We start from the raw sequence: 9,933 nt of genomic DNA on the forward strand, positions 1-9,933 counted from the left end.
TTACAAATTTGGTCAATCGTACTTACCAAAATTAAAACATCAGGATGTTAAGTAACTCTACGTGTTTGTCTAAAACGACCAAGCAGCTAATGCTGTCTTCACTTCATTAAGAGGTGTGTATCAGAGGTGTTAGTCTTATACAGATACTTGTTTTAAGGGTGAAACTTTACCTTCTGATAACTGAGAACTATTCTTAAGTATTCTATATTCAAGTGTGTTAAATTTCAATACATAATTTAAAATCATTAAGATAAAACAAATATCTAACATTATATATTGGATTTTGATACAAATTAAATCTTTCTAATTTTGTCCAACTAGTCATTGTGATTGTAACTTTAGCATTATTGTCTTTACTGCGCAAGTCAAAGATTCCTTCAATACCAGAAATATTTAGGGTTTTCATTTCTATTCCTCCTTATTCTATGCAATTTACTCTAAAATTCACTTTGTCTGTCCGTCAATCAGTCAGTCCGTAACGTTCTCAGCTGCTATTTATGGTAGAAGGCTGGAATTTTTAATGAATATTCCAACGACAAGTGCTTATCTAGCCTTTACATTGATTTTCCGTCTGTCTGTCGTTGATGCTTCAAAAGACTTATAAAAAGGTTTTTGTGATTTTTATTTAATTGTAAAGACAACTCAACATCTGCTATATAAGACACTTTGTTCGTTTGTTATTCCATGTTTTTTTTGGCTACTTATGTATTTTGTTAAAAGCAAAGCTTTTAATAATTAGGGTCGGTCCGGCTGTCCGGAACGGATAGCATTTTTCGTTAATTTAAGCATGTTAGAATTGTCAATTTCAAATTTTGCATGGTGATTCCTGTAGTAGCTAAGTACGATTTAGAAAGCGTAGCAATTCTATAATCACTACCAGAATGTCCATTTTAAACATGTTGATTTTTTTACTTTTTTAACAACAAATTTTTATGTGATCTAATTATCCGAATGATCTAATTTTTGGTTTACTGATTTGTGGGACAAAAAGTACATTGTTATAAGAGAGGCATCTCTATAATCAAGTCCTAATGCAAGTATGTCCTTAAGCAATATCCTATATTTAAGCAGTTTTATTAGCATATTTACTTATTTTATATTGTTCGACTTTTAGACATTTATATTCTGATTATTCAGTTATGACACTATACAAGTGTTAATGTCCGTTTGTCCTACCGTTTCAGAGCTTCGCTTTTATGGATGTTGTCATCCTTGTTAATTTATAAATATTAACGCAATAAGCATTAACAGTGGCTAGAATATTTTTACTATACACCTTTGTTGCGTCATTAAAGACAACTCTTCAAACATTGACTTAAAATAATTTTTCGAATCTTGAACCAAACTGCGCCATAACAACATTATGAGATGTTTGTCTTGGCCGATAAACAGTAGAAACAATATTCAATTTGCAGTTGAAATTTTCATATGAAACATTCTTATTAGCGAAATTGGTGGTTTCCCACAAAAAGCCTAGTGGAGCACATAAAATTCAACCCGCAACTTTAATTTTGAATAAATCAATAATGTGTTATCTTATATATTGTTATCGATAGGTACTTTAAGGGAAAACACCCAACATTCTCAATATTCTTGGCTGCTATAGAAGATAGACGTACGGTAAATAATACTTTGTGAATGCACATAGAGTAGCTGCGTTACCAAATTTTGTGAAATTCATGCTGGTTTGAATCCTAATAATTTCTGGTTATGCAAATCTCAATTATTTGCCGTAGCAACAAGTTGCAATTTTAAATTCATTTTCAGGAATACAAAGGGATAAGACAATTAACGATAAAATGATATACATCCCCAATGATGATAAACACAATTACACTTTAGTGTAGACTAAAAGTATTGTTTGAAACCTTTGACATTATGAGTTTGAAACCACCCAAACAAATTACCCAAAGTTTTTTAGCTAACGAATAAGGTAACTTGTTTTGAGTACTATAGTGTATTTAATTTACAGTCAAATTTCCCCTCCCTCCCTGGTTCAATTTAGGCCGAAGTTTTTAGAAACAATTATAAATGGATATTGTGCCAATCCTCTAGAATTTCTGCATGTAAGAGAAATTAAGATAAAGCTAGTTCTAAAAAATATTGTATTCGTAAAATCACAGTAGGATAAAAAATATATGTCTAAAATTCAAAGTAGTACGATGTATGTCCGCCCATCCATCTGTCTGCCTGAAGCTTAAGATCATGGTAACTGGCGAACCGAATAATGTGGATAGTGGCCCTGTGGTAGTTTTAAGCTATTTTGTTGGGGTTTGAACCTACTCAACAAAATAAATAAAATCTTACACCCGCTATAAAAAAAACATGTGGTAAAACTTTTCTTATTGAAAAGCAATATCTTAAACTGAAAACTGCAACGTGATTTCCCTCAAAGAGCCTAGCGAGTAAATAAACACTCGTCTACTCCTTGTATTCAAGATATAAATTGAAATTAAAGCAGAGGTTAGTTCTATAGGTCTGAGCTCTGGGGTAAGGGAAGGGTGTCATGATCCTACCGGGCTTACCATGTACCTTACCTGACATAACGTAAATCATAACTGTACTTGGTAAGTATATATAAGATTATAGGCAATGTTCGCTTTTAACAATAAAAATTATAAGTGTAATGCTATTGTATAAAAATCATCTTAGAACTCTCTACCCATAGAAGTTGCATATTGCAAAAAAGGTGGGTTAAAATCAGCCATAGTTTTTTTTGCAATATTTGTTCGTAAAATTTTATTTAATAAATATAAATTTAACTTGCTTTCCAATAAAACATGTAATAATTTTACATGATTTAATATCAGAGAGGGAGGGGACTTTGAATTGTAGATTACATAAGTACCCCAAATTTTATAAACACGTAATTTTATGCATCGGCTTAAAAACTTTCGGTATTTTTAATGATCTTTTTGGTTGGTTTTCAGATATTGTAACCTATCCCAATGGAAACACAAATAGACGAACATCTACAATTGTTGTAGATTTAGGGTATGTAACCAAAATCTACGAAAAAATTGCTTATTTTTCCCATGTCTCATTTTGAATATTGTACTTTTTAGTAGCAAGTCTTATCTATATTTTTGTCCGTGCGCTAGTCAGTAACACTATGATGGAAACGTATTTTACTTAGCTTCTAATCATGAAATTATTGTTTTGTTAAGATTTCTAAATCTTCGTTCAAGCATCCAATATATAATTCACTTTGTCCGTCGGTCTGTCAGTAAAGCAACAAAGTTATAAAATTAAAACATAAATAAACACAAGTAAATGGTTGTACAATTTTTCGATTCATTAATTCTTGATTTACAACATATGTCTGTATTTCTATTTTTTTGTGCTTCGCTTCATCTTCGAGAAACCAGTGAAACATCCGCTTGTAATGGGAGGCGATGCTCTAACTCTTTCTCTGGATACTAGATTGAGTAACATCAAAAAGACAACCAACCCTTTGATTTCACGACCTTTAATTGTGAAGTCCTAACTGTGCATAACTGTCCAAAACATCCCCCCTACTCTAACTTTTTATTTCGCGCACCTGACATAGCAGCAGTAGGAACCATATTAACATCTTCAGTTATGATGCGGTGTTAGGCCGATATTCAAACCTATCACCTCCCCGACGACGAACACAGATGCGCTTGACAGGATTTAGAGTTGCTTTGCTTCCTCAATGTACCTTCGTTTTATCATCAAGTATTAATCATCAAACGGAACAGGTGTTTTAAATCAATAAAATAAATATGTTTATTTGCGTTCATAAAGCATTAATTATATTCATAAAATACTTTAGAATTTTTCTGATGAAATTTATCATGTTTTTGCGTACTTAGGAAAAACGTTCTATTTTACAAAAAATAAAATGTCAAATGGACCAATACCCAAAATGCAATGATTTTCTTTTAATATTTAACAGTCCATTGGCAGAGCTTAACGAGATGAAAAAAGGCTGTTCTTAATAATTATATTGATTTAGGGGAGTGTTGACAAAACCCCCTACACACAATTACAGCATTCTTGATGGGGATAAATGAATATAGTCTTAAACCATCCAAGGCTTTGATTTAAATATGTAGATCTTCCCAGGATTGTTAGGCAAAACGTTTTAGCAAAGCATCTCTTACCAAGTCTGAAAATGTAAGTATTTTCAAATAGAACATCCACCATTTAAACAATTTTGGGATAGATCAAAAGAAAATTTTTAAATAATGTTTAAAATTAATTGCGTTGTTAAATATATATCTTTTTATGTCCGTTTGTTGTCATCCTTGTTTAGCTCTTCCATATACATTTATTTAATCTACTGATCCTTCTATATCCTTGATAAAAAATGATTAGCCCAGGGATAAAAAGGGATAAGACAATGGCAAATAAATCGATGTAAATCCCCAATGATGATACATAAAATTACCCTTTCTTTAGATAACAATTAGTGGTTAAAATGTTTGAAACCTCTACTTAAAGAACCAATCACTCAAAATCCATTGTTGTTAAAGCAACGATTAAGAAAACTGTATTATAAATTTTTGGGGACTAGTGTAATAACAGATCCAATGTCCTCTCCCTCCTGGGATAATCCAGTTTGAATCAAGACCATATATTAATGGCTGTTTCCACCTTCATTAAAAACAAGGATGACACAAAATTCATAATAGGACAAACGAAAATTAAAACTTTTAGAGTATCATAACTGAATAAGCAGATTATAAATGTATATGTCTAAACAAAATTGTAGCAAAACTAAGTGCCTAAATTCTAGATGGCCTATTCCCTATAACCTCCAAAATACCCTAATCTAAAAGGTACCTTACTTAAAATGATAGAAAAGCAAAAGAGTAAAATCGTTTTCTTTGGGACAGCGAAAGTACCATGTGTGACATCATAAAAGTACGTCTATCATAAATATCTTTTTTAGGAGTTTCCTGTACAAATTCTCCTCTCCGCCTTCCATTTTAGACGTGTCTTCATGACGTCCCATTTTTATTTTATATATTCAAGTATTCTATAAGTTTTTTAGGAAGATAGGACCATTAGAAAAGCTATGCATAAAAAAATGTACCACACCTTTAAATAGTTAAACCTACTTTAGTTTCACTTTCATAACATGTAAGAGAGCGGGGCTTCCTTATTTACTAAAAAACTTTGATTTCGTTCACTATATAACGACTCTTGATCAAGCCCTTTAGATCTTCCAACGCGCCCCTTAATGGAAATAGAATACGTCTATTATATTGACAGGGGAAAATTTGTAGTCGACTTAGGTTGCTAATATAATCCTCATTTATTGGTCAGTTCGTTCATTTAGTAGGGTGGGAGGGGATGGGGTAAAGAGGGTGGTAATGCTCTATTTTCGACCATTTTGACCATTTCAGAAACTTGAACAACCAAGTTTAAAATTTATTTTGAAATATTTTCAAAGTGTCTTATATTTCAAGATCCCCTTTTATTGATGATGGCATCCTTGTTTAAAAGAATAGAATCTAAAAGATATAAAAAATGCGCATGTTAAGGATTCTGGTTTTAAATTATAAAACTTCAAAAAGTGTTTTCCCTCAAATTTCCTGTTGAGCACAAACTCACCCACTTTTATTTTTGAATAAATTTAAAATATATTACTTCAGGTTAGTTTATTTTGGGCAATAGGTGACCCGCAGGGCATTTTAAGGGACGTACCATTCATTTTTTTACTCTATGAAAATTGACAATGATATAATCTTTAGCCAATTATTTAATAATAAGACTTCGGATCTATTGTATTAGTTTTAAGCGTCATAAGAAAGCCTATAAAATATCATTTGTTATTTTGTTAAATTAAAAACAATTAACTAGAGCAAATGATCAAATATAATTATCCTATTCAAATACATATACAAATATATTTATCTGATTTAATGTCTTAAAATGTTTTTTTTTCGATTTGCTAGATGCAACAAATTTATATCTATTATAGAAAAATCCAAACAGTGAACTATAGGTATAAGAATGCATAAGAAACAAGGATGACAACTTCAACAAGTAGCGAAGAACAACAATATTAAAATACTAGCGGCTGAGCCCCTACCATCTTAAGGCTCTGTGTTCGAAGTTTGAAAATAAAGCCTAAAACAACTAAAAGACTTAAATTTAAAAATTTACTTGTCCTTTCATCTATAACACAATTATCTCCTAGAACAATGAGAAATTTATTTTAAAGATAAAAGCTTAAAAGCAGTTTGATGCCACTAATGAATTATACCGAAATATTATCCATAAAAATAAGATTTTAACAAGAATTTTCAGATGTCTATCTCGAATAAGAGCGAGAAAGTCGTTTTTCTCCATTCTTTATTTTATAGGCAGACAGACAGGCAATCGAACGTATATTTCGAATTATTAAAAAGCTTTGCAAGTATATCTTTGATATTTTACAGTATTTTTTCTTTTAATTTACAATCTATTACTCCCAAGAAAAATATGAATTCGCCTTTAAAATTCAGTTTAGTCCGGTTATTGAAAAATTAAAGAAAAAACATATTTATTACTTCATGACATAGATAATCAAATATGCTTTAAATTTCCTTTAATAATGAGTCATTCCTTGTACGCAAAGTTATTCAATAAATTGATCTTTATCAATCTTGTTATACATAGCGGTAACTTTTTTTGTTATTTATATCTAGATCTCACTAACCACTGAACCGTTTCTTAATTTAAGAAATGCTTTACATATGTCTGTCTCGGAATGATTTTTTAGCCACAAATACAGAGCACCTATATACCAAGTACTATTTGAAGATGCTTTAAAAGTTCAAAGTCACGACTATACTTAATTTATATTAACACTCCTTGTTGACTACCAAAGCTATTCTAAAATTCACGTTGTTTGTACGTCTCTAACGCTCTGATGATGAAATGTAATTTTTTTAGCTGCTGTTTACGAACTGACATTTTTGGAGAAGATATCTTTTACAATTGGGCAAACAATATGTTATGTGGTACTCTCTTTATTTGTTATAACTTAATTATGATTCATCAATTCAAAAATACAAAAAAAACTTGGACGTCTTTGTTACAATCTATTTAAGATTTAACTAGACTCTGATTGGTCTATTTTAATCTAAATTATGTTATTTTCGCCATGTAAGTATGTCATCCTTGTTTCTTTGACCTAATCTAAACATATGTCAATATTATCATTATTATTATTCATTAATTGCATGATGATTTATATTAGAACTATATTTTATCCATATGAATCTTACCCCTCCCCCTTAATTTTGTATAACTCTGAGTGGCTATCATGTAGCCAACATAACCATACTTAACCTAACCTAAGTTAACAATTAACACCACAAAAATACCCCTTATTTTCAATTATTTAAAAACATTGAAAGGGGGTCTGGGCTCGACTAGTCACTAAAAGGGAAACCAACATGTAAACTATTTATGACCAGGGACCTACAGGTTCAAGAAAATGGACGATAAATTAATGTACATCCTTAATGATGATACACAAAAAATACCCCTTCTGTAGATTAAACTTAGTGGTTTAATTGTTTGGACACTCAACTAAATGAACTAACCAATATAAATCTAATAAAGTTCTAAAGCCAACAAAGAATTAAACGTTATTATAAAACTTTTGTGGCAAGTGCAATAAACTGTGCAATGTCCCCTCCCTACCTGATTCATGACACCTGTTAATATTGATTAAGGTCCACTTTATTTTATTTTATTTATTTATCAGTTTTAATTACAAAATTATAACAACAACTAAAAAGGTAATAGTGCTGAATAAGGTTTTGATTTTATAATTTTTGTTTATATAATTTTCTCTGTTCTTACTATAAAATATTTTATGTTATTTTTATTATAAATTAGTTTAATGAAAATTTTTTAAATGCGAAGCTTTTCTGACCTTTTTTTAAATTTTGATTTCAAGGGTTATTAGGTATAATTTTATAAGCTTAACATCTCTAAAATCAAGACTTTTAATGCAAAAAGATGTCCGCCTTAATTTTAAAAAAAAATGTTTAATGTTAAATCTTTAATGAGTTGTTATTCTAAACTTGGTAATATTCATATGTCACACTTTCTTATTTGTTAGGCTTCGCTTTAATGGATGTTGTCTTCCGTGTCTTAATAGTCAGGGAGGGATGAGACATTGAGCTGTTTTCTTCAAAATCAAAGATTTATTCGTTTTCTTATGCAACTTTGGGGGCTTTTATTGAATTTTGACTGGTTGGTTCATTAAGCTGTGTGTCAAAACGTTTTAACCACTAATTGTAATCTACAAGAGAAGTAATTTTATTTATTATAATTGGGGATTTACTTCAACTTATCACCTTTGCTCACTGATTTATAGTGTACTTTTTCTCGTTACTATCTCTTCTGCAAGATACTTCGTTTAAAAGATCTTTAAAAGCGAACATTCATACAGAAAGGCATTTTATTACTTTATCATTATAAAATTCTTGTTCTTTTTATAATTTTTTTTTTTGTAGATGCTGAAGTTTAACATGTCAACCGTGGTGATGGTGGCTGTCATGATGGCAACTATGTTCACCACCATGGTGGCTGCTATTGGAAATGATGAGGAGTATAGCAGCATGGCATCTGGCTCAGGTATGCATATAGATAGATAGATAGATATATAGTTAGATAGAAGGATAAATGGATAGATAGATAGTTAGATAGTTACATTGACATCTGAAGAGTGCAAACATGCACGAAACAATTTGTAATGTCTCAATAAATATGTAAAATTCATATTTTGTTTGTGAGTTAACCTATTATAGTTAGATAGATAGTTAGATAGATAGTTAGATAGATAGTTAGATAGATAGTTAGATAGATAGTTAGATAGATAGTTAGATAGATAGTTAGATAGATATATAGGAATAGGAATTTTAGTCAAATGGATAGATATTTATTCTAATAAGTAACATAAAAGTATATCAACAGGTGGATGTATAAATAAATGCACAAATTTTTATTGATTACAAAACTAATTTGACATAAATTTTAACATATGTCTTAAAAATTAATAAAAACAGCTAAAAGTACTAATTTAAAATAACCTATGTATTTACACAGCTTTAAATTTAGCAGTGAAGCTACTCTATAATCAACTGCCCGTTAGTCTGTAGTGCTTTAGGGAAATACTTAAGAACATACTTGGTCTGTAAGTATGTTGGTAATACTAATAAAGACAATTGCATGCTGATTTTTTATGTTTTGGTACTTATGAATGTTGACATCCTCGTTATCTTAACAATTTTCTAAATTGATTATTTCCATTTTAGATAGAGCTGGTTATGGATATGAGTCAAGCTCTGCTGCTGCATAAAGTTGTTATGTAATAAAGATGTATTTTTTTGCTTTAAATGTTTTTTGTTTTGATCCTAAATTTTCAACCTACAAATCAAACCTATTGATCTAAATAAAATAATGTGATTTAATTAATCATAATTATTTCATATTAATATTATATCTTTTAATTGAATAAAAATTTATTGTTTCTAGTTTTGAAATATTTTCATTCTTATTTATACCCCCTTATTGTTTACCCCTTACACCCCCTTGACACATTCTACATCCCCCTGATGCAACCTCCCGAACGATCCAAGTTTTTAAAAACGTTACAAGCCCCGCCCCCCCCCCTTTCCCTATTATCTCACAGCTTCTTTTAGAGCTAGAGGGTTAAAAAAATTGTCCATCTCATCTTTTATTTCCGACTATGTGAGTTATTAATATTCAAAGTCAATTGTCGCTTCCTTCGCCCTTTTGTTTTACAACCCTTGTTTTTTTTTTAATTTTAAGCTAAAATAACAATAGCAAAAACGGGAAAACTTACAGTGGATTGTTATGAAATTTTAATATGTCACGTAGACATGTTAGAAAAACGATATTTTAAAATTTTAACTCGAAAATTGGGATCAAGTGAACCAG

At 30.3% G+C, this 9,933-nt stretch overlaps 1 long non-coding RNA gene across 1 annotated transcript; it reads left to right on the plus strand.

The window, feature by feature from the left end:
* The first annotated feature begins 7,716 nt into the window (after positions 1–7,716).
* LOC145324673 (uncharacterized) lies at positions 7,717–9,493 on the plus strand. Its single transcript, XR_013881303.1, has 3 exons — positions 7,717–7,763; positions 8,487–8,607; positions 9,288–9,493. It is a non-coding gene; the product is annotated as an uncharacterized LOC145324673 (long non-coding RNA).
* Positions 9,494–9,933: the final 440 nt, after the last annotated feature.

This window comes from Acartia tonsa, chromosome 7, assembly GCF_053477335.1.
Source record: "Acartia tonsa isolate MP-2025a chromosome 7, ASM5347733v1, whole genome shotgun sequence".
Lineage (NCBI taxonomy): Eukaryota > Metazoa > Arthropoda > Copepoda > Calanoida > Acartiidae > Acartia > Acartia tonsa.